The following is a 24,658-nucleotide window of genomic DNA, read 5'->3' on the forward strand; positions in this document are numbered from 1 at the left end:
TCTAATTTTGATAGAATGCTTGCTGGATTTCTGCACAGCTGTAAATCTGATCGTTCCATTTTACCTCTGAATCATTCCATTGTTTCTTGCATCACATAGATTTCTTTTTCTTAGCTTCCTTTTTCATTTTGCTGGAGTATATCCTCAAGTAATTTTCAGGAGGGAAAAGTAAGAGGCAACTGTAGTTTCCTGTTGCTGCAGTCGCATATCACTACAAACTTTAGTGGCTTAAAACAACTCAAATGTGTTACTTCAACAGTCCTATAAGTTTAGATGTGCCACTTAGGTATCACTAGGGTAAAACTGAAATATCAGCAGGGCTGGAATCCTTTCTGTAGCACTCAGGGAAATCTGTTTCTTTGCCTTTTCCAGCTTCTAGTGGTCGCTTGCATCCTTTTGTCTTATGACATCATTCCTGTCTTCAAAGCCAGCAATGTGACATTTCCCTGACCATTCTTCTGTGTTCACATCTTCCACTGACCACAGAGGAAAATGTTTCCCACTTTTAATGACCCATGTCACGGTCCTTAATTTGATCACATTTCCAAGCCTCTTTTCCCATGTAAGGTAAACATATTCATAGGTTTCTGGAATTAGGATGTGGACACCTTTCGGGGGAGGTCATTATTTTGCCAATCATATAAACTTCTGGTATCCCCTCAAACTCTGAAATTTATTCACATTGCTTGTAGGTTCAAAAATACGTTTCCTCATAACTTTGGAGACCCTCTCCTATGTCATCTGGGGTCAACAATTGTTGACACAAGGTCTGAGGGCAGTCTGATCCTTTGTTTTTTTGAGACACAATTTACTGCCACGACCCTGGCATCTTTTAAGGTTCTCTCCTTGAAATTTCACCAGATCATGACTGGGAGTGGGTTTTTGTTTTGTGTGTTTGTTTGCTATGTTTATATCCACCAGGTTTCACATTGATCCTTTCAACCTGAAAACTTCAATCTCTATTTAAGGACAATTTTTTTTTTCTGTTTTCCCTTCAATATCTGCTCCCTTCCTCTCCCCATGGCCTTCACTAATGTCTGCATCGATTCTTTCCACGTCTGAACTCCCTCCTGCAAGAACACTGGGCCTTCGGGATCTATTCTCCATTCAGTTCAACTTTTAATTCTCTCATATTTTCCTTCTCCCCATTTTTGCTACATGTTCCATGCGAGCTCCTTGACTTCATCTTCCAGATTACTAATTTGGTCTTTAACCATGACCAATCCACAGCATTTTAAAAATGTTGACAAAATTGTTCACATTTCCGAGAACCCTTGGCAGCCTGTCTCTCCTAGTAACAATAACTTCTCAAATTTCTTTAAGGTTCCTGATTAAATTTATTTTGAAAAATCCTCCTTTATTGCTGGCTTATTCTATTCTTATTCTTGCTTATTTCTATTCCCTTCAGAGCCTGCTATTTGCGTATTTTAATCTTGAACTTTCTCATCAGTTTTCCTCCAATGTTGACTGAATTGTGTTACTTTTGTGAATCTCTTGTCTGACAGCATAGGTAGCTGGCATGATTTCCCTCAGTAATCCAGCAGGTCTGTTTACCCCAAAGGGCTTTTTCTGTCCACCTGGGAGGACAGATGGAGAGCTCTTGAAGAATGGCAGGCTTGCCTTTATCATGTACCATAGGGAGCAGACCAGTTTGCTTGAACCTCTACAATTTCCACAGTGAAAATGAGACCCCTGCAGTACATTTTTCCCTCCTGGGTTGAAGCATCTTCCATCCTTTTCTTCAGGTCAAGGTGGAAATGTGGGTTTCCCTTGAACTCTTCTCTGCATCCATCCCAAGCCTCCACCTAGACTATGGGCCCTCCCCAGGCTAGTCTTGATTCCCTCAGGATGGCCATCCCATGGCCCTCTCTGGCTCCCCAGACCCGCTCCATCAGGTCCCATCGGGTCCCACACTCACTGCAGTCTTCTCCTTGGGTTTTGTACTGACCTTTTATTTTCTAGTTCATGCCTCAGTGATCCTATTTGCCTTACCTTTCAGAAACTTGTGTGTAGATAGCAGCCTCTCTTTTAAAAATCGGAACCATCAAAAAGAAGTATTCTGTCTTGTTATCTGTTCAACGGGGTCTCAGCTGGGAGGGACACCTAGTCTGCCATCTTGAACCAGAAACCTGAAATTCTAAAAGTCTAAACACAATTAAAATTTAAAGGAGATAATTTCTATCATCTCCTTTTAGAAGCATTTTTCTCCCCTGTCTCCCCACCCAGATTGGTCAGGGCCTCTCCTTGGGACTCTAATAAGAGTATCTTGTGCTCCCCTCTCTCATGTCACATTGTGTTATTATTTGCCTCTCTACGTATTGGCTATGCCGTCAGGCTGGAGGGTCTTTGAGCGCAGGATGCATGCTCATCTCTAGACTTCCAGCGCTACACACACAGTAGATGTTCAGTGACTATTTCCAAACTCTCAGTGCACACACACCTACACTATGAATGTGGGAATCCAAGGTGACACAAGAGAGGTTTTTAGCTTTTGAGGAATTCAAGGCATAGGGGAGAAAACACATGCACACTGATAATTCTAAGACAGTATAAACAGAATGGATACAATGTGGATGGGACCACAGGCAGGAGAGCAAATAACTGTGCTTGAGGGTGAGCAGAGAGGTCAGAAAAGGCCTTAAAAAGGAGATTATATTGACATCATTTTGAAAGGCACACGGGGGCTCTTCAGGTGGTACTAAAGATTTCCAGAAACAAAAGAGAAGTTCAAGGTGACTTATGGCCAGGGTACAAAGTATAAAAAGGGCAGTGGCAGAGGAAGAATCTGGAAAGATAGGCAGGGACCAGAACCTGCTGAGGGTTGGTGGCCAAAGGAAGCATTTTGTGCTGAACCACTGGGGGCTTTTAAGCAAGGAGAAGGATGAGCATATAGACATATTATGAAGACTGAGGCTGGGTGGCTGGGAGAGTACTGAAGATCTGGAACATGATGGCAATAGCCTAGGTGAGACGGGACAAGGGCTTGACTGGGGCAGTAAAAGCTAGGATAAAGTTAAAGAGGTTTGGGAAATGGCAAGAGGATAGAACCAGTGGGATCTGATGACTGTTGGATGTGAGGGGCTGATGAGAAGGGAAGAGGCAAGCTCTCTGAGAGCCCTTCCAGTGCAGGGGTTCTAGGATCCAATGATTGTAGGAAAAGACATGAGCCCTGCTGGTTTTGGGTCACTCTCAAGTGAAAGGCCAAAAGGCTATGACAGGAGTAATTTATGAGAATCAACTGGGCTGTTTAAATCCTTTCTGAAACTGCAGATTCCAGCCGAAATGAGGAAAAGGCGTGTCTTCAGTTCTGTTTCTGAGAGCCAGGCTACCCATTTCCTTCCCAGGAAACCAACTGGGAGTGGGATGTTCTGGTAAGATACATGAGATCAGCTTCTTGTCAAGTTTGGATTAATTTTTAAAAATTGGGTTAGCATCCAGCTGAAATGGATGTCAACTGCTTGGAATGCATCTTTGGATCTGAGTGATTTTGATATGAACCAAATGTGATGGCCTAGTAAAGTTTTTATTTATGGAGGACCATCCTGATGCCTCAACCACGTCCTAAGTTTAACTCTTAGGGACCCTTCAAAGGAAGGAATACATTTCACTTGTTTTACCTTCATGCGTTTTTACTTTTTAATTTTTTTAGAATCAGTGTCCTTACTTGTTGTTAATCATGACAAAGCAACTCAGAAACATTCAGGAAAAGGGAGGGATTGGTCTTAACCGCATACAGAGAGCCTTCTCTGTGTTAGGCAGGCCCATTAATGTTACTGCATGGACCTTAACAACCACACTGAACATAAGGGTTGTTATCCCCATTTGGCAGATGTGGAAGTCAGGCCTTCAAGGGTCTCTGGGTTAGTAAATGCGAGAAGGGATTCCAACACAGACCCATCTGATGGATCGAGTACCTACCGTGGCCTGACGTCGCACTCAACATTACTCCATTTAATCCACCCAGCCCTGTTAAAGTATCGAGACCGAGAGGCTTAATAAAAGGAGCCTTTGCAAGATGAAAGAACTCTTCGAAGGTCATCAGAGAGACCTGAGATTTATTTGCAGGCCAAAAATACAAATTAGATGCTTAAGGGTGTTAAGAAGTATATGGGCAACATGCTCTGTCCTTGCTAGGAAAACTTCCCATGATGCTGTTTGGATAAAGAGAGAGAAACCTCTTTAGAAAGCTCTGTTTGCTTGACGGCCGTTCCCAAAAGTTTGTAGAGATGGGGAAGGGGGAGGAGAGTAGCTGATTCCTGGCCCTGGGTTGGAATGCTCCAGATGCCACACCTAATTCTAGTACTCCAACTAACCCTTTGGGGGTGGCGCAATGATTCCTGTTTCCTAGACAAAGAAACTGAAGTTCAGAAAGGTTAAGTATAGGTTAAATAACTTGCCCAAGGTTCCTACCCATGTCCGGCTGACCCCAAACCGCAGGTGTTCGGGTCAGTGCTAGCCCAGTTCAAGGGCAGATATTTAGAGAAACACATAGGAAGGAAGAGTGTGATCGGAATGTGAGCTCTGCCGTTGGTATATCACTTGGCCCCCGAAGTTTCCCTGGGTAGGTGGTGGGTGTATAAATAAATGCCCTTTGATGAAATCTGCAGATGATTCTAAATCGGGCCCTCAGTAAACACAGAGCACCACAGAAAAGCGACAGAAATGATCCCAAATGAGGGAGGTTAGAAGTGCAGGCAGGAAATAACAAGATGAGACTGATCACCGCACGGGAAATTGTGAATTAAAACATCTGGGCAGGCCGACGCGAGTAACACAAGCACCTTTCAGTAGCTCGGAACTCTGCAATTGGAAGGGCTCAAATGGTCACCATATCCAGTTCCTTCATCTCCAGATGAGGAAGCTCAGACTCAGACAGGAGAAGGAAATTATCCAAGGCCACAGTCAAATTAATGGCAGGGCTGGGATAAGCTCCAGGTCTCCTGTCTTGTAACTGATGCCGCCTTCCATGACGGTCCATGGGTTTTGGAGTCAAAGGTACTTAAATCTAACTCCCATTCATATGCTGTGTGTCTTCAGGCACATTACTTAACCTGCTTGAAACTCAGTTTTCTTATCTGGAAAAGTGGTAAAGTAACAGATATTCCTTAGGGTTATTTTGGAAAATATGTGAAATAGGGATTGGTACTTGACATCTAGGGGTTCAGAAAGATTAATTCCCTCTTTTATTTACAGCAGAGAAATACCTTAAGGGCAGTAGCTACAGTGCAGGGTATGGTGTATCCATTACACCAAGCATGAATGGATGCTGAAGGCTCTTTCAGGAAGACTGGCAATGGATACAGTGGGAATAGGTAATGCGATACAACTGCAGCCCATGGTATCTTCAGATAAATCAATCACAGATCAATCACAGAGGGCCTTCTACATGCAAGATAGACTTACTTTATGCCCCCTTGGTGTCTCAGACAGCAAGGGATGCAGAGAGAGAGATCATCATTTGTGGAGGCCATCAGGGAAGACGGCCTGGAGGAGGTGGGACTAGCACTGAAAAGAATTATTTTCAGAGGAAAGGTTCCACAAAAGAGCTAATTTGCAAATTGTATACCAGCTTAAGTGAAAAGTGGGGCATACTTAACGTGTGTGTAATAGGATGTTCAGGGGAAGTTGGCCATGGTGCCAAGGCACCTTTGAAGCTGCTTTCACTGTGCATAGAATTTACAAAGGAGAGAGCCCCAAATCAAGTCTGTGGCTCTTGGATTCTACACCCAAAATGAAGACATAAAATATTGGAGATAAATTAAAAAATTGGAGATTAAAAGAGGATTTCAGAGGAATATGTCTTTGATGTACATGAGGTGTGCTTTTCTTACCAAGTCCAAACTCGTTCTGCTCACTGCACAACAGGCCAATAAATTGGGAGACGAGATGTTGGGGCAAGGAATAATGACTTTACTTAGAAAGCTATCAGACTGAGAAGATGGCAGACTAGTGTCCTGGAGAACCATCTTAACCAAGTCAGAATTCAGGCTCCTCTTATACTAAAAAGGGGAGGGAATGTGGTGGGTTGTCGCAAACTTCTTGGTGTCGGAATCCTTTGTTCTTGCAGCTGTCCACACAGGTCAGGTCACCATGTTCCTGTAAACCTCCAACAAGACAAATGTTATTCTCTGTTCTCTGCAAGTTTTTATCTTTATTTGAATGGAAAATTGTTACACCCTTAAAGGTCAGAACTTGAGAACAGGCTACACTGTATATTTCAGGCTCTAGGCAACATTTTTTACAAATGGTGCAGAACCAGCATAACTAAGCACGGGGTTAGAGCTAAAGGAAAAGATCTAATATGAAGTCGGGTTTGCTCTTCCCTAGCACACTTTGAATCCTACACTGCCAGGGAAGAGGTGGGGTCAGGGCACATCCCCTTTCCTTCAAATAAGAGGGCTTCCCTGGGGCCACTTGGAGAGGTTGATGAAGGTCCTCTAAGTGAGGATGACTCATTGGGCCGGTTCTGCCTCCTGCCTGGGACAGCTGGCAGCAGAGACAGCCTGGCTAGCTGCCGATGGCTGGAAAGGACAGGTGGAGACACTGGATTATCCTGCCTCCCGGAGTCTGGCAGTTCCAAAGATTTGTGTATTTCCTGAAGAACAGATACAGACCATGTGGGAGAGAGAGCAGGCCTGGAGCCACTGAAATTCTACCCAAGCTACCTATAGGGGAGGGATCACTAAATAGAGAGCCCATGTGAGCCAGCCCGTGCTGGGAAAAAGGGACTGGGCATGGGGAGGGGACAGCTTGCTTAGGGGAGACCCAGCACTCACTCGCTGGTAGTGTTATTAAATGTATTCAGTGAAGACCTTTGCAAAGGCACAAATCCTGTCCCTTCTTCCAGCTTTAATCATCTTTCTTTCTTATTTATTTGCTTATTTTTATGGAAGTATAGTTGATATATAATACTACGTAAGTTACAAGTGTACGGTATAGTGATTAAAAAATTTTAAATGTTATACTCCATTATAGTTATTAAAAAATATTGACTATATGCCCCTCATTGTACAATGTATCCTTATAACTTATTTTTTACATAGTAGTTTGTACCTCTTAATCTCCTACCCACTCCTTCCCTCTCCCCACTGGTAACCACGTGTTTGTTCTCTGTATCTGTGACTCTGTTTCGTTTTTTACATTCACTAGTTTGTTGTACTTTTTAGATTCCACATGTAAGTGATATCATACCAGTATTTGTCTTTCTCTGTCTAACTTATTTCACTTAGCATGATGCCCTCCAAGTCCATCCATGTTGTTGCAAATGACAAAATTTCATTCTTTTTTATGGCTAAGAAGTATTCCATTGCATAGATATACCACAACTTCTTTATCCAGTCATCTGTTGATGGACACTTAGGTTGTTTCCATATCTTGGCTATTGTAAATATTGCTGCTATGAACATTGGGGTGCATGTATCTTTTTGAATTAGAGTTCCCTCTGGATATATGCCGAGGATTGCTGGATCATAGTGTAAGTCTATTTTTAGTTTTCTTGAGGAATCTCCATACCAATTTCCATAGTGGCTATACCAAACTACATTCCCACCAGCAGTGTAGGAGGGTTCCTTTTTCTCCATACCCTCTCCAGTATTTATCATTTGTGGACTTTTGAATGGTGGCCATTCTGACCGGTGTGAGATGATACTTCATTTTAGTTTTGATTTGCATTTCAAAGATGGCATTTTAGTTCTTCTACTTCTATGCTTTGATCTAGGAGACATGCTGCTTGGACTAATCATAAAACAGGGAGGGGAGTCATTTACAAAGATTTTACACACAGTACCCTTTGTTTATGCCATCCCATTTCATCTTCATGACAGCTTTTTGAGGAAGATATAATTACCCCGTTTTATAGATTTGGAAACTGAAGCTCAGGTAAATTAAGTAACTCAGTGACTTGCTCAACAGCTACACAACTATCCAGTAGCAGAGTTACGATCCACATCGAAGTCGGTTGTCACCAATCCCAGGCACTTATAGAGATGGCTGGGGAAGGGGAGAGGAAGGAAAAAGGAGGCTTCAGATGAGTTTGGAGTGGGTTAAAATAGGGGTTAAAAACATCAAAAGAAGAACTGAAGCTTTGCAACCCCCCACTTCCAGCCCTATTTCAAATGATTTTCTTATTTTGACAGTCAGAAGTAGGTATCCCTGTGTACTTCTGTACCCAGGGAAACGCCAGTGTTAACTCTGCTGGGAACTACAAGAGAGAAGGGCTGTTGTTTCCAGAGAAATCTGAGAGGACGGGAGGCCGTCAGACCGGAGAGATGTGTGTCTTTGGGTCTTTTATGTGTGAACATGGTGATTGTTCTGGTTGGGTTATACTTCTATCTCTTTTCCCAAACACTGGGGAGGTAGCACCACACGGAGGGAAGAACACAGGACTAGAACTTCAGTGAGAACCCCGGGGATGAGTACCTTGCTCTAAGTTGCTTTGGGTCCTCCCCCGGTCCTCCCCCTGCACCTCCTTTTCCCCAGCTGAGTAAGAGAAGGCTGGGGCAGCTGACGTTGAAGGCCCTTCCTGTTCTGTATTCTGTGGTCTGAATTTACTGTTTTTTATTCTAACTTCTCGTACCCTAGGGAGGGCGATTCAGGCCTAGTGTTGGGAGAGGAGAGGCATTGCAGACTAATATTTCTAAAGTATAAATATAATCTCATCACCTCCACACCTGGCCCTTTACTCTGGCCCTTTTGCAGGTTTCCCAGCTAAGGAGCCCACTCATTCCAGGCACTGTTCTAAATACATCAGGGGCTTATGTCACTTAACGAGGTGGAGTGTGTGTGTGTGTGTGTGTGTGTGTGTGTGTTTGTGTGTGTGTATGTGTGTGTGTGTAGGGAGGAGTTACGTAAAAAGTAGAGCCCCTGTCTATGATCCAAGATCCCACGTCCACCCAGAACTCACTATGAGATCTGGAGCAGGTCATCAACCACTCGAGGCTTCCGTTTCACCCTCCGTGAAGAGAGCAGTAATAGCACCTTCTGGGTTGGGCTGTTACGAGGGGTGAGCCCATTTCTGTAAAGCACTTAGAAGAGTCTTTGACCCATGGAGGACACCCGTGACCTCAGCTATTGCTATGAATTCTCACCAGCTCTAAGTCTCATTTTACACATGGGAAAATGGACCCTCAGAAAGTTGAAGCAACTTGCTCACGGTTCTATGATATACTAGGAAGAGGGGTGAGAGTTTTAGGATGTTTTGACTGTATTTCAACCTGGGACCTGGAAATGCCTGGGATGTGCTCTGCCGCTCACTGCCCCTTCCTAACTGTGTCAGTTTCTGCCCTGAACCTGAGACAGGTGGGCAAGGAAGGAGGCAGAGCACCCGTGGGCAGACCCTGAAGGTACAGCTCCCAACCCAAGTACAGCACACTCCACAACTAGCCTAGGACCTGACGTCAGACTAATGGTTCTTCCCGGGAGCTGGCAAACTACGGGGCAGAGGTGGGGAAGTACGGGAAGAGGGGGCACCTTTCTTCAACAGTAGTTATAATTTAATTGCATCTTAGTTAAAGGCCATTCACAAACTGTCACCCTCCTCACCTTTCAACCTCATCTCCATGCTGTTTGTATTTCAGCCTCATCTGGATACTCTGTATCCTGGGTCCTCTAACCACCTGCCTGCTTCCGGAGGCAGGGTGGCTTGACATCCTACTCCTCCACCTGGCACCCCTCTTAATCCTTCCTGTTGTGACAAACACCTGCTTAAAAATTTCCCTCTTACTGTTAATTTGGATTAAGACTGACCAAAGCATCACAATGTGTTGATGTCATCTGAAACTGCATAATCTTTCCCAGATTAAGCACACTGAACTTAGTTGAAGCAGTCACCACAAGATAAAATTGGTGACCACTCAAACTGAATATGCTAATCTTTGTTATAGAGCCAAAAAAGAAAAGAAAAGAAAAAAAAACTCTGATGAAATAATGGAAGTGTCTTGTCAAAATCAGAACTGCATTATTTGATGTGAGAAATTGGAGATAGTGATAATAACCACAAAATAAAATTCACACTGACAGAAGCTACAATAAATGAAATAAGGTAATAAAATGGGTATTTTAAATATAATAAAATAAAATAAGACAATAATATCAAATCTCCCTGTGCTTGAAGTGAAGGTTTCATTCTGAAGGACATAGAAGTGACAATGGGGACATTAAACCCAATGTTCCTTTAGTGCAACAATGATCTGAGTGTCAGCATGATGTGATGTACATCCTTGGGGTAGGTAGGGTCAGACCATCTGGTGAGTCAAAAGTCAGCATCGGAAGGGTCAACCTGAATCCCCCTTCACCCAGCACAGCGGTGTGTCTGAAATGTCTGATGGCACATTTCTCTAGAAGTGAAGACAGCCCTGGCCGGATGCACCGTTGGACGTCCTAAGGAGATGGTCAGGCGGATCTTGATGAACTTACCCTCTGCTAGATGGGATGACCTCTATTTTCTGACATGGTCAAGGTCTTTTTCAGTGCTGTGAGCAGCAAGTGAGTGGAGTGCAGACACAAAGTGAACACAGGCTCTTCTATGTGCTCTAGCTCCCAGAGTGTGTTGGCCAAGCCATTCTTCCTAGGCACCTTTGCTTTAGGGGTCCAAGTAAGTAGCTTCAACAACTGAAGCTAAAAGAAGACCTAAATCTCCTCTATACACAGCTGGCCCATCAAACTTCCTTCTAGAGAACACCTCTTTTGAACGCCCTTTTTTGACTGCAGGCATTCGCCGATCGTTGAACATAGGACCCTGGGTATTTAGATATAATTCATGCCTCCAGAGAAGGTAAATCACACACACACAGTACAAGGTGCTAAGTTTAATAATAGACTCTACCTAATATGCAGAGTCTATGGCAATCAACTTGGCCAGGTGAGTGTCAGAAGCGGGCAATACTAAAGCAAAATTGTCAGTCTGAGGGATGCATGCATGCAGTTGGATGACTAGCAGGGATGACTTGGTGAGGGGGGTACTTCAGGTGGCTGGGGGGTTTGCAGATGGAGAGCAGGAGGCCCGTGCATGAGTGCTCTCCCAAGTTGGGTGCCCAGGGGCTCCCTTAGGGCTCATGGGTGTTTTGAGATGTTGCAGAGCTCTCTGAACAGCCTCTCAGGGTAGCTGAGTGATTTGGGGGTTGAATTTGAGGCGTACAGGTCACATTCACTCTGTAACTGTCACCCAGCTTGACACCTGACGGTAAAGGGTCCAGGCTCAGGAAGTCATGGCCTTAACTTAGACCTCAGGCTGGCAGTCTTCAGTCTGATGTGCAAACATCCTTGGAGGTCCCTACAGGCATTTCAAGAAATGTTCAGGTGTAGATAGTTTTATGGGACTCAATGCCTAGCACCTCAACTTTCATGTGCCTTCCTGCCCAGCACTGATCTTCCTCATAGCTTTCCCACTGGCAGAGTTTCTCCCCTTCTCCTACTTCCCCTTTTGTAATCTCCACCCCCCCCTAAATACCTATTGCTTTATGGTTTCAGGAAACAAAATCAATTTAAAAAATGTACACACACACACACACCTGACAGAAGTACTGGATGGTCAGTGGAAGACTTGGTTGTAGCATAAAAATCTAATACATGGGGATAAAATTCTGTGGGAGAAGTGAAATCGAAACAAATAGGAGTTTAAGGAGTTTCTCAAAAAGAAAAAAAAAGCCATGTAAAATTTCCAACTGTTAGCGAAGAACATGTTTATACATTTTTCAAATGGATTGTGGTGGGTTTTAAGTAACTATGGTATTTAGATTAAATTGGGTGCATGCAAAGGCGCAATGTAACAGTTTTATTTTAAAATGTCAATATTTACAACATGTTGTTTAAAGTTTTGATGACAAATTTCAGATGTCAAGTTAAAATATGTGAGCTTTGACAGAGGGTACAGAGCTTTTACAAAATATGGGAAGGGTACAGGAGGAGAAAATTTGCAGACCACTGCTCTATCGTGCCTGCCCATCAAAGTACCTGGCCTGGGTGCTGGATTCTACGTTCTGGGCCAGCACCTCCTTAAAAAGTTCACAATCCAGCAAGAGGGTCAGGCTAGCCGAGCTGGCGGTTAGAGCCTTGCGGCTGTGGGATGCTTACAGTGACAGCAGTGCGTGTGGGCTATTGACAGCAGAACAGGAGGAGGATTGCTGGTCTGGTACTGGGGTCGGAGATGGCTTCCTAGAGACCCTGACATCTAAGTGAAGAACGGAAGGCTAAGAAGGAGCTGGCTAGGCACAGAAGGAGAAATTCTCCTGTGGGTGTGTCGCAAGGAAAGGGGATGCGTGAGGATGGTCGTGCCCCAGGTCTAGGGTATGTCCTTGGCTTTCCACAGGAAGGAATTCAAGAGTGAGCCATAGTAAAGCAAATGTAGATTTATTTAGGGAGATACTCCACAGACAGAGTGCAGGCCATCTCAGAGGGCAAGAGAGGCCCCAGAATGAGGTCAGTCTCTGAAGGGAGAGCCGCCCCAGGGGATGGGGTCATTTGGAAAGTGAGAGCGACCCTGGGGTGTGGGATGTTTCATTTTTATGGCCTGGGTAATTTCATAGGCTAACAAGTGGAAGGATTATTCCAACTATTTTGGGGAAGGGGTGGGGATTTCCGGGAATTGGACTTCGGCCCAGTTTTTGGCTTTTTATGGTCAGCCTAGGAACTGTCGTGGCACTTGCAGATGTGCCACTTAGCATGCTAATGTATTACAATGAGCACATAATGAGGCTCAAGTCTACTAGAAGTCGAATCTTCCACCATCTTGGGCCTAGTTGGTTCTAACCAGTTTTTGTCATAGCCTCAATTGTGGTGTCATTCTTTTAATAGTTGTGCTCTGCCCCATTCCCTCCTACCTCAGGTGCAGGGAAAGTCCTGAGCAAAGGGCTGCAGGCAGAGATTTTGGGGAGGGTTGGGATGAGGGTATGGTGATTGGGAGAGGTAGGAAGGAGCCATGCTAAGTTTCTTCTCATAAGAAGGAGCCATTGCAGGGCTTACCCTGGCCTGCTTTGTGGTTAGAACTCTCCAGCTTTAGTGAGGGGTGGATAAAGAGGTGTCGGTCTGGAGATCAGGGAGATTAGTGGTTCTTCTCCACAAGCCTCTCCAGTGCACAGAGGTTTTACATAGCTTTGTAAATTCAGGGCCCAGGATGGTGTCTGTCATCAAGTAAGAGTTTGATGAAATGTTTGTTGAATAAATATTCAATGACTCTGCAAACAAATTTCCCCCAATTTTATATTAAGCATGGCAAAACTGCTGAACATGGTTTCTCCTAGGTGTCCACTTTGACTGTCCCTTCAGTGCTGTCAGCGGCTGCAGGCCTGTAAACATGGCAGCAGGTAAAAGTGAGCAAGCTGCCTGCTAGTTAGCTCAGAAATTGCCCTAAGCGTCGCATGCCTGCTGGCACTTTGAACCACCAGTGCCGCCTGGTCTCTGTCTTATTTGTTCTCATGACTTCTCTGGTGAGCTCTGGATTGACGTCCACTTTTCACCATGTGATTTACCTGCCTCCATTCTGGTACTCTCAGAGGGTGGCTTTCTCTCCTCCCGAGGCCATCCCACTTACCCAGAGAGGGTGATCGGACAGTCAGCACACAGTTTGTAACGTGAACATTACAGACTGATAAAACGCCAGCCAAAATGGTGACAACAAAAATCCTCTTTCAGCTCACTTAGCATGGTGGTTCTGTTATTAGGTACAATATGATTTCTTTGAAGCTTTGTGCAATTCTGAGAGTTAGGACCCCCTGAGCGACTCCACTTCGGGGAATTTTATCTCGGACTTCCTTCACAAGGCTGGACCTCAGGGCTTGTAATTATCCTGCAGGACAGTGGGAAAGCAGTTGAGGAGGAGAAATCAATGAAAAGGATTCTTATCAAAAGCTCCTTCTCTAATTTGGGGAAACAGAAATTTCTGCATGTTTTCTCAATAAGCACTCCATCAGAAGCCTTCTTATCCTGACAGGCTTTGCTCTTTCATAAACACAGCAAGAATAACCTCTGGACGCTGCCCTGCCATAGTCAAGTATGAAAATGTGAATTCCACGGGTCACTGTTTTTGCAGCCGCCAGATGTGGATGAAAGGAGAAGGGTGTTTTATTGTGTTTGCTCAAGAAACAGAGAAAGGTCTGTCCTGAGATGGGCCTGCTTTCCTCCCACACAAGTGGCCACCATGTGGCCAGAGGACAGCTAGCTAATTTGCAAGATTAAGCTTTTCCAAATATTTGGAATTGGTCTATTCTGTCTTCAGCTAATAAAATGGATTTCTGCTCCAAAATGGATTTAGGAAGCAGACACAAGAGCTCCTAAGGGCTTGTTGGCAAGTTACCTGTTAACAGGGTCTGCCTGTCAAATGGATGTGCAATGGGTAGATCTGATATGGACCGTCTCCTACTTACCCTTCCAGGGATGCCCACCTTCATGCAGAGGTTCTACTGGGCTGACGGAAGCCAGTGCTGGCTGATGCTAAGAGATGCCCAGGACATAAGTTTCTGGAAATATCTTTATTTGATCCAATGACTCATGCATTCACTTAATATTGAGAGTCCACCGTATGCCAGAGACTCTGTTAGTTACCAGGAAAATAGATGAAGTAAAGCACAATCCTGCCTTAAAGGAGGTGGTAGTTTATCTGGGGAGACAAGGTTATAAACGTCTAGAATATTAAGTACTATAAAATATAAACTGTTAAACGAGTTTTTGGGGAAGGAGGCCCAGAGTGTGCTGGGGGAGGCAAGGAGTTTCACAGCGTAAGTAGCCCTTGAGTTGAGTGTTAAAGAATGAGGAGGAGGTTTGCAGCGGGGGATGTGTGTTCAAGGCAAGAGGACAGACTCTTTGGAAAGAATGCTGTGTTTGGGGAGTGACAAGTGTTCACGTGGCTGGACGGAAAGTAGGAGGAAACGGGGAGTGACCCTGAGGGAGTGAGAAAGGCGAGAGCCCTGTCACCAGGGACATTAGTCATGCTACTACAATTATGGTTGGCTCTGCAGGCAGTGGGGTCAGGGCACAGGGTGGGGGGCACTGCGGAATGCTGAGTCAGAGAGCACCATGGCCATGCCACAGTGTAGAGGATACTTTGGAGCTGAGTTAGACAATACATACTCAGTCCAGGGAGTGAAGCATACCTGCTGACAGTGAACTGTAATAAAGGGTAATGACTTGAATACAGTGAGATGGGGCTCTCCCCTTTGCCTCTCAGATCTGCTTGCCGTCCTTCTCCGCCATGCCCTGTGCCCCAAGGGGCTGACCTCTATGAACCCTGTCAGTGGCTTCCCAGCCCTCTGGGTCTAGCTGGGTTCTACTAATAGAAACCCGGGCAGGAGGTGGGAAGGGGAGAATAACCGGAAGTCAAGCAAGGTGTTTATTCTCTGTATCCCTCTTTTTGGGGGTTACTTTGAGCTGATTTGTTCCTTTGTTACCGAGTCCAAACTACTCACCGCATGACAGGCCAAATAAATCAGTGACAAGGTGTTGGGGCGGGGAATAATGACTTTATTTGGAAATCCAGGAGACCAAGAAGATGAGGGTCTAATGTCCTAGAGAACCATCTTCCCCAAGGCAGCCAGCCTCCTTTTATACTAAAAAGGGGAGGGGCATTGTTGGTTGTTTTGAACGTCTTGGTGTCTGAACCCCTTGATCACGCAGCTGTCCACATAGGTCAGGTCATGATGTTCCTGCAAACTTCCAACAAGACAAATGTTATTCTTTGTTCTCTGCAACTTTTTATCTCTATATGAATAAAAAAACGACTATACTCTTAAAGGTCAGGCCCTGGAGAATGGGCTAGCTTGTATATTTCAGGCTACAGGCAGCATTCTTTTACAAAAGGTGCAGAACCAGCGTGATTAAGCACAGAAAACAGAATTCAGCATTAGATCTAAAGGAACAGGTCTAAAATGGAGTCATATTTATTCTTCTCTATAACACCTTGATGGAAGTCACAGCTCCTCGCCACACAATCCTTTCCTGCCAAATTCCTGTAACTTCTCCTCGTCCTCAACCCTTCAGGTATTGGGATGTTAAAGGCCTTGCAGGCCCTTGGGTACTGTGATTCCTTGTGGTTCTCCACATCTTGCCCACGCTTTTAAAAATAATTCCTTTATTAATCCCTCCTTGAATTACCCCAAAATGAGTGGGTCATCTGTTTTGTGGTGGGACTCTGCCTACTACTGTCCTGGGTAACACCGCAGTAGACTGGACAGGGAAAAGGGAGCCAAGAAGGCTTCAGGAAAGAGGTGGCATTTGATACCTATCTTGAAAGAGGAGCTTGGGTCTCCCAGGCACAAAAAGGGTGAAAGGCATCTGCGCTGAAAGCATAGAATAAACAAACAAATGGCAGAATGAGAGTAGAGTGTACAAAGGGAGCTGTGGTTGCCTGGAGGGGAGGGTGCCTGGAAAGTAAGGTGAGATGCAGCAGATGAGGAGGCCAAGATACAGTGGGTCAGAGTGGATGAGCCTTGAATGCCAGCTTAGAAGGTTGTGCTTTGATCCTACAGCAAAAGGACAAAAATGGTGGCAGCACTGGGAATTGAGTTAGATGAACAGTCATAGAAGGATCTGGGAATGTTCAGCTTGGAGAAAAGACGTGGGAGTGTGATCACTGTCTTCAGATATGTGAAGGATCTGGATAAGAATATGCCACTATGAATCATGAGTAGGTATTTTTTTGGCCCAGTAATTCTATGTCTAGGAATTTAGCTGAAGGAAATAATCCAAAATGCAGACAAAGCCTTCTGGACAAAAACATTCATGGCTGCGTTATTTATAATGATCAAGAATTGGAAACAACCTAAATGCTCAGTAAAAAGAGGGCTGTTAAATAAATTATGGCAGCTCTTTATAAGAGAAAAGCATGTGATTGTTAACACAAAGTGTATGCAAAATTTAAAGGCATGGGAACATGCTTTTAATAGCATGTTAAGCTGAAAAGTAGGGTATAAGATATTTATACAGAATGATCTCCTGGGACATAAAAAGATATGAACAAAATAAAGATGCAAAAATCTTAATCAGAATTATCACAGTTGATGAGTTTGTGGGTAACAGATATTCTCTGGTTGTTCCACGGATCATTTCTAAATAGGAGTTGGGACTTGGCACATAGCCTCTCAAGTGAAAAACGCTGAATGTGACCCTCACTATTTAAACATAGATGTTATGCTGATTGTTTGCCACCACCACCTCCTCCACCACCACCTCCACCACCACCACTACCACCTCCTCCACCACCACCTCCACCACCACCTCCACCACCTCCATCACCTCCACCACCATTACTACCACCTCCTTCACTACCACCATCACCACCACCACCTCCACCTCCACCACTACCACCACCTCCACCATCACTACCACACCACCACCACTATCTCTAACTAATTTTTTGAGCATGTACCATGTACTAGGCATGTACCACTTTTTTCTCTCTACATCATGTCTCTTCATCCCCTCAACTCTGTAAGGTAGGTTTTATTTTAACTCACATTTATCAGAGGAGGAAGCCAGCTTAGAGATAAGATCAGGAGACTTGTCTTAGGTCACTCGGCAAGTAAATTTGAGAGTTGAGACTTGAACTCAGGCTATTTGACTCCCAATTTTTATGTTATCCTACGAATCTATTCCTTCTGCATAGTCCTCTCACTATCACTGTCACACATCATTGGTTAGAGGCCTATTTTTTACAATAGAACTACAGTGCTCACACTGATACATCTTCTTGGTAATGCCTTGTAGATGCTGAGTGTATTTAAAGTAGCTGACCCAAGTGGGATAAAAGCCTACAAGGAGAGGAAGGAGATGGAATAAACACAGCAAGAACCTGGTTAATAAAAGCAGGTAGCTAGTATGTCCTGAGATCTTTTCTTGTACCAAGCAATGTTCTAACTGTTTTACACGTATTAACTAACTCATTTGATTCTTATAAACATCGTATGTGTTTAGCACTATTATAATTTTCATTCTACATATGAGGACAATGAGTTTAAATAACTTGCCAAGGCCACACAGCTATACAAGACACACCCCATAAGACAAGACATGTAGCCTCCTTACTACCATGTGATATTACCTCTATGTGTATAATGAAGTAAAAAGGAAATGTTTTAATCTTAATGGTCAGTATCAGAATTCCTCTCAGTGAGATAACAGTCTTTCTTATAAAAACACCTTGATAAACTATTTGGGAATAAAGGAACTTAAGCAAAACAAGAATAATCAATCTCGTCTGCCTGAGAAAGTGAAAAGAATTTGCTTTTTGCTCTAGAAAAAGAGAAGGGAGGGGGAGGTGCAGAGATCTGGTTCATGTTGGAAAATGCTGCATTAAATAAAAAAAATTTCTAAATTGCAGCTAAACTATAGGATTTTCTGTAGCCTTTTGGTATTAATAGGGATTAAGACTTCTCTAGATAGGGGGAGAGGAAGACAGATAACATTTCCCGAACACCCGGACCCCATGCCATTGGGACAACCCTGGTGTGGAGGAAGGAGTATAGGACAGGGTTCTCATAGGTTTGCCACTAATGTGTTTTATGACCTTGGGCAAATTCCAAACATCCAATCATTGGTAAAATAAACAAGGATATGTTTGAGAGGGGGGTTGAAGGGTACACAGGATTTTGATAGGAGCAAAGACTTTCTAGGTGGGGGCAATTGAATGGGCAAAGTACAAGACTCTTTCCTACGCAGGGATAGGAAACCAAATAATTCTGGCCCCCACTTTGTAACAAGTCTACCATGTGAGGAGGAAAGGGGACAGATGGGTTTACTTCTGAGAAATAGACTTTCACCAAGTTCTTTTTATTTCTGTTTCAAAGCCCAGAAACCCACCTGCCTTTTCCTAAGTGTTCCTGCCCACATAGGTAGACCACATCATAAAAATTCATATTTGAAATAAGAAACCTCACTACTTTAGTCACTTCGACAGCCAGACTTTGGGCTTATGGAGAAATTACAGATGAATGTCTTTAAAATCCAGTGAAGGACTTTTATGATCCGTTACTTGAATGGCAGGTCTAGAATTTTCATACCTGGCTTATTTGGACTAATTATATAATATATCCAGGGAAACTTATTGGAAAAGAATTTGTTTTATTAAGAAAAGCTAGCATGAATCAGAACCTTATTTAGATGGCTAATTGTGAAATGAGTTACTTATTAAAAAAAAATATCCGGAATTTGCAGCAAATCTACGTTTCACCTAAGCCCGGTTTCGTCTTGTTTGTGTCTGGCACAGCACTGGCGCCGCAGACGTGGCGTGTGCAGGCATCGTGCTATCAAGGCTCTCACAGTTTGCGAGGAGACAGACTAGAACACAGCTAAAGATAGTAACCCAGTGCCCCCAAAGCTATGTTAGTGTCCATAACAAAAACCCTACAGATCCCAAAAGAAAGAATGCCTTGCGTGGCGAGATTTCAGAAGACTTCACAGAGATATTGGAGCTGCCTTGCAAAGCTGAATGGGATGCTGTCCTTAAAAGGAAGGACATAAAACATTACCGACTCGGATAAGCCTTCCCTGACCTCCATAACAAAATCAGTTTCTTCTATTGTGACTCTCATAAGCAATATTCTGCCCCCAGCGTAGCATGTGCAACTTCTGACGTTTCCATTCTGTGTACCACTTTGTAGCTACGGTCTATCCAGTTAATCTGTTCACATTAGACAACATGCCTATGAAAGCAGGGACCACGTCTTTCCTTTTTTTTCTTTTTTTTCCACTGCTCAGAGCCCAGGCCGGAGAAGGAGCTGGGTCAATGTTTGTTGAATGAATGAACAGCATGAACAAAGTCAAAGCAACAGGAGATGAGGGCATTTTAGGAGAATGCAGAGAGGTTCATTCAACATGGCTGGAGGAGGTGGCAGGGTGGGGCAGGAGACTGGAAAAAAAATCTCATGAGCTCTTAGCTACCAGTTTGGAACTAAAGTAACCAAGTGAAAGCGAAAGTTAGCCAACCACCATTTTTAAATAATCAGTTTGACTCTTTCCCCTGGGACGGACTCCCCCATCCCTCCCCACCCTTCATTAATCTATTGTTTTGTATGTCCTGTGGTTAAAAGTCATTGTTTACTCTGAATCCAGGTGGGCAGGCCTCTGAACTTTTTTTTTTTTTAACTCCTTTTGGTTCAAAGACATCTCATTCAGTCTACTCTTTCAAAATGAAGGGAAGCATTGGGATAACTAAATCTTTTTCAACCTTCAAAGTGAAGTTCGCGTCCTGCCTCATGGGATCCTTGAACCTCAGAGCTCTAGAAGGCCCATTAGCAGAAGAAATTGAGGCTTAGGTCGAGGAAGTGATTCATCAGGGGCCACACAGCCAGGAAGGAGCCAAGCTGGGACTGGAACCCAGATGTGTCCGACTGGGCTCCATCTCATCATCCCCTACTTTTCTGAATCCACTTGCCATTCACTCAGCAAACTTCTGCACTTTCAGGCTTCCTGTCCCAGAAGAGTTTCCTGTTTCACCTCCGAAGCCATCAGCAGCCTGGAGGCCCCCGCCAAACATCTGGCACTTGACAAGGATGCTCTCTGCTTCCCCCTCTCTGCAGGGTGCTGAAGGGGGTGGGTCATGAATTATGCCTCGATTCCATCCAGCCACGCAGAGTGTAAATAAACAGGAGCGGGGAAAGCACATGTGTGGTTGGATGGGGGATGTTATGTCCCTCTCTCTGAGCACCTCTATCTGCAGGAGAGCCTTGGCATCTCCTCCCTGTGGGTGCCTCAGATGTTGCCTCTCTCCTTGGTGGGGGTTCCTTGAGCCTATGCCGCACTCCGTGCCCTCAATTTCTACCCCTCATAAACCCTCTCTCAACTCTCCTATGATACGGAACTGCTTCTGCGTCCCGTAACATGCCATGTTCTGTCACGTGCCGTGTTTTCCTTTCTGCTCTGCCCCTTGTTGGAAATTTTCTCCTTTGATTTGTGGTCCTTTAAGAAAGCTCAGTTTAAGAGAAACTTCCTCTGTGAAGTATCCTTGATTCCTCCAAACTTAAGGGCTCCTTTGTGTGTTCTCACTCTGCCCTTTCAACCACATTATACTTCCATTTTAGCATTTATCTTATTGGATTATGCTTGTCCATCTCCCTCACCAAGGATAGAATAGCTAACACGAATAACTACAATTTAGGAAGCACTGACAGTGTGCTCGCAAATGTGTTAAGAATTTCACTCATGTTGCCACAATTAATCTTTGCAATAACCTTGTGATTTCAGTACCCCAATGCGCGTTCCACACAAAGCGAAGACTGATGGAAGGATTTGGGTACTGGCACAGGGGACCCCAAGAAGGAGGAGTGAGGGAGCAGGAAGAGGAAGGCAGGGAAGGAGGAAAAGGCAAAATAAGGTTGTGTTTTGAGGTCACGGCTGTCAGCAATGGAGGTTCAATTCTGCCTCCTAGAAAAGTGGGAGGCTGGGGCGTTTGCCCACCAGCCACATGTCGTGCTGATTACGAGCTGTCCTGGAATCTGGAGGCTATTAATGTTCCTGCACTTCTGGGCTGAGCTCACTTACAGAGGTCAAGTAGATGAAGGCAACCCTGGAGAAAGCTTTGGGGCGGAAGGCTGAGGGCTGGGAGGTGCTTCCTTGTGGTGGGAAGCTGACAGCACAAGATGATTTTGAGCTTGCGTGGAAATACCCATCACCACTGCAACTGAAATTAGGGGTAATGGAGGTATCCGAGACATCTGCTATAGTGGATAGTCGCATTTTACAGGTGACGGAACCAAGACCTCTGACTGTGAAGCTTGGGCTCTTCACTAGAATGCTAGACTCTGAGTGCCCTGTGGGCATGGATGGTGCCTCTTTATTCTCCGCAGGTGCAATGCCTAGCAAAGACCTGGCACCTACTGGGGCCTTAGCACATGATAGCTGGGTAAATACACGCATTGCCAGAGCGGTAATTTTGGAATTTGTAGAGTTGATTCTTACTTCAAGCATTCATCCATCTTACGATAAGCACCTCAGGGGGCTTATAGCCAATCAGGAAAGGCAGATAGTAAACAAGGATTTTTTAAAAAATCTATTGAGTGTCTTAAAAGCAGAACTATGTGTTATGGGAGCATAAAGAGGGGGCTCCCCTAGTTTATGGGTCAGGAGGGCTTTGGGGAGGAAATAAAGTTTAAGCTAATACTCTAGGAATAAACAAGTTATGGGGGAGGTGGGTGGGAGCAGGAAAAGCATGTTGAGAAAGTCCCGGAGACACGCAGGGACTAAGGAAGGACAGCGTAGTTGTGGCGTGGTGGCAGGGGAGCGGGCTCGCCGCAACGGCCAAGGCTGGAGAAGCTGACAGGGTAGGACTGAGGGGGACTGCTTTATAAGCCAAGGTACAAAAGGTCATTCTGGTCACGATAAGAAAAAGTGGTTGGAGGAAACCAAGACTGGAATTGGGAAGACCTGTTATGGGCTGTTGCTGATTTCCAGCGGAAAGATTATAGTAGCTTAGGGTCATGAAAATGGTGGGCTTGGAGAAGTGGATGGATTCTGGAGAGACATATATATATAGTCATCCCTCAGTGTCTGTGGGGGATTGGTTCCAGGGTCCCCATGGGTACCAAAATCCACAGATGCTCAAGTCCCTTGTAAATAATGGCATAGTACAATGAATACAGTCGGTCCTCTGCATTCTTGGGTTTTACATCTGTGGATACAGAGGGCCAGCTGTACAAAGCTGAATGGCTAGGACTTGGTGATGGTCTGGAGGGAGGTGAAGAGAGGGTGACATCACAGGTGAGTCCCAGGATTCTGGCCTGAGCAGCCAGTTAGGTGGTAGGTGGCAGTAGTTCTCCCTGAGACGGGCAGCACAGGAGGGCAAGGGGGAGGAGTGGTAGGTGAGGGGATCTACCTTAATCATGCTTGTCTACTGAAATAAAACCCACAACGTCAAAGTTGGGAGTTATGTTGTATTCGGTGGACTTTCAGAAGACTCAAGCCTGGGAGGCAGCCTCTCAGACCGCTCTAAGAGACCGTTCCGCCCAGGCCACGGAGAAGCCAGGATATACGGCAGCTTTCACAACAAAGACCAGGTAGTCAGAACATCAAAATATTACTGTTAATTAAAGAAAACCAGGTATCTCAAGTTAAGAAATTTAGTACTTTTCTATGTGTGGGCAGGTGCAAAGGCCTGAGCTCACTGAAATTACTCCTTTGATGTGCACCTAGCTATCTAGGGCCAGTGTCCTGTCCTTTCCCATCCTGAGTCCCCTCAGGGTGCCCCACTGTGGGTGGCAGCAGAGGCTGGGCTGCCTGCTTGTTCTTATCCTGAGTTCCCTTCGCTCACAGTCTGGAGTGGCGATAGCTGCTGATGACTTGATGGCCGCAGCATCCTTTTTTACTGATGTGGCTGGCAATACTTTTCATTCCCTTGCTGAACTTGAGAAGCCTATTAAATATTCCGGGAGGTCAATGGCCAGTACACAGGCTTGAAGATCAAGGGTCAGGACAGGAATGAGGGAAGCATGACCCCTAGGGAGCAAAATTTAAGGAGTGACTCGCTCTCAGGGTCGTACAAGTGCCGGGTCAGTGCTGGAGAATGAGTATTTCCTTAAGTTTTCCTTTTTTTTTTTCACGCTGGGCTTCTGACCTGCCTCTGTCTAGTCATGGCCCTGTCTGAGTCACAGCAGAGAGGTTTGGGCTGGAGTTGACAAGTTTGGGTGACATCAGCATATAGGTGATGGAGTGGACATTTCCCATTGTTTCTTGCTTCCCCGCATTGATTTCCACTTCCTAACAGCACTTAACTTCATTTTGGGGGACTTGTTTCCTCCATTGTGTGTCTTGGTGGGACGCTGTGGGAAATAGTTGCTTGCCTCCCAAAATAGAAACCCAAGAGGACCCTGAAGGAGCACACTCTGAGTCTTAGAGCCTGGTTCTGAAGTCCATTATACTCGGTGTAAACCCTAAGATAATGGCTCTAAGAAGACAGTTAAGCAAGATGTTCAAAGGAGAACATGAGGAAGGGTAGGCCATTTAAGTTTGGTAGCTTATCTTTCTATATTTCAGCATCCCTACTGCCATTTTTTTTATATTAACAGAAAAAAATATCACTCTCCTCTGTAGTGTGTTGTGTGAAGATCTGAGGTCCATACTGGCTGCAGCAATTTTTATTGGCATCTGGGAAGCCCCTAGAACTGTTTTATGGCTGGGGTTAGGGTGGGATGGGGGAGTAGGGGCCAATTATGGCAGGGCGGCGTGTAGAGTCTGAGAATAAGACAGACACCACTTGAAGTAGAGCCTAGACAATGAAAGAAACCTGGTCCTTGGTGACATGGTTGGAAACCGCTGAATTGACCTCATCTGAAATTGTCAGTAAGTTCAAGGCTGTGATGTGCTGCTATAACATAGACTCCCCAGTGAAGGGACTGAAGTGAGACAGAAGTTTATTTCTCTCTCACATAACCATCCAGAGGTAAGTGGTCCAGGGCTGCTGGAGTAGCTCTGCCATTCCCAACGTGTGGCTTTGATCTCTAGGTCCAAAGTGATTGTTTCAGTTGACCCATTTCTCAACCCAGGGGAAGAGCAGAAGAAGATATGGAGAACCATCAGCTTCTCTTTAAAGTGAGTGATGTGAGAACTGTATCACCCCCTTCATTTACATCCCCCTGCTCCGCCGTATCTGGATGCAAGGGAAGCTGGGAAATGTAGCCTCTGGAAGAGATGGTCACCACCTCTGGGTGGCAGGAGACAGGGAGTTCTATTATTAAGGGAAAGA

The 24,658-nt window shown here is 44.8% G+C and overlaps 1 long non-coding RNA gene across 1 annotated transcript in view; it reads left to right on the top strand.

The window, feature by feature from the left end:
* LOC140700907 (uncharacterized) overlaps positions 1–20,572 on the top strand; it is a 71,081-nt gene extending 50,509 nt beyond the window's left edge. The window contains exon 3 of the long non-coding RNA XR_012079659.1: positions 20,387–20,572. This is a non-coding gene — a long non-coding RNA (uncharacterized lncRNA). The remainder of the gene's footprint in view (positions 1–20,386) is intronic.
* The last annotated feature ends 4,086 nt before the right edge of the window (positions 20,573–24,658 follow it).

The sequence above is a fragment of the Vicugna pacos genome, chromosome 13 (assembly GCF_048564905.1).
Source record: "Vicugna pacos chromosome 13, VicPac4, whole genome shotgun sequence".
Taxonomy (NCBI): domain Eukaryota; kingdom Metazoa; phylum Chordata; class Mammalia; order Artiodactyla; family Camelidae; genus Vicugna; species Vicugna pacos.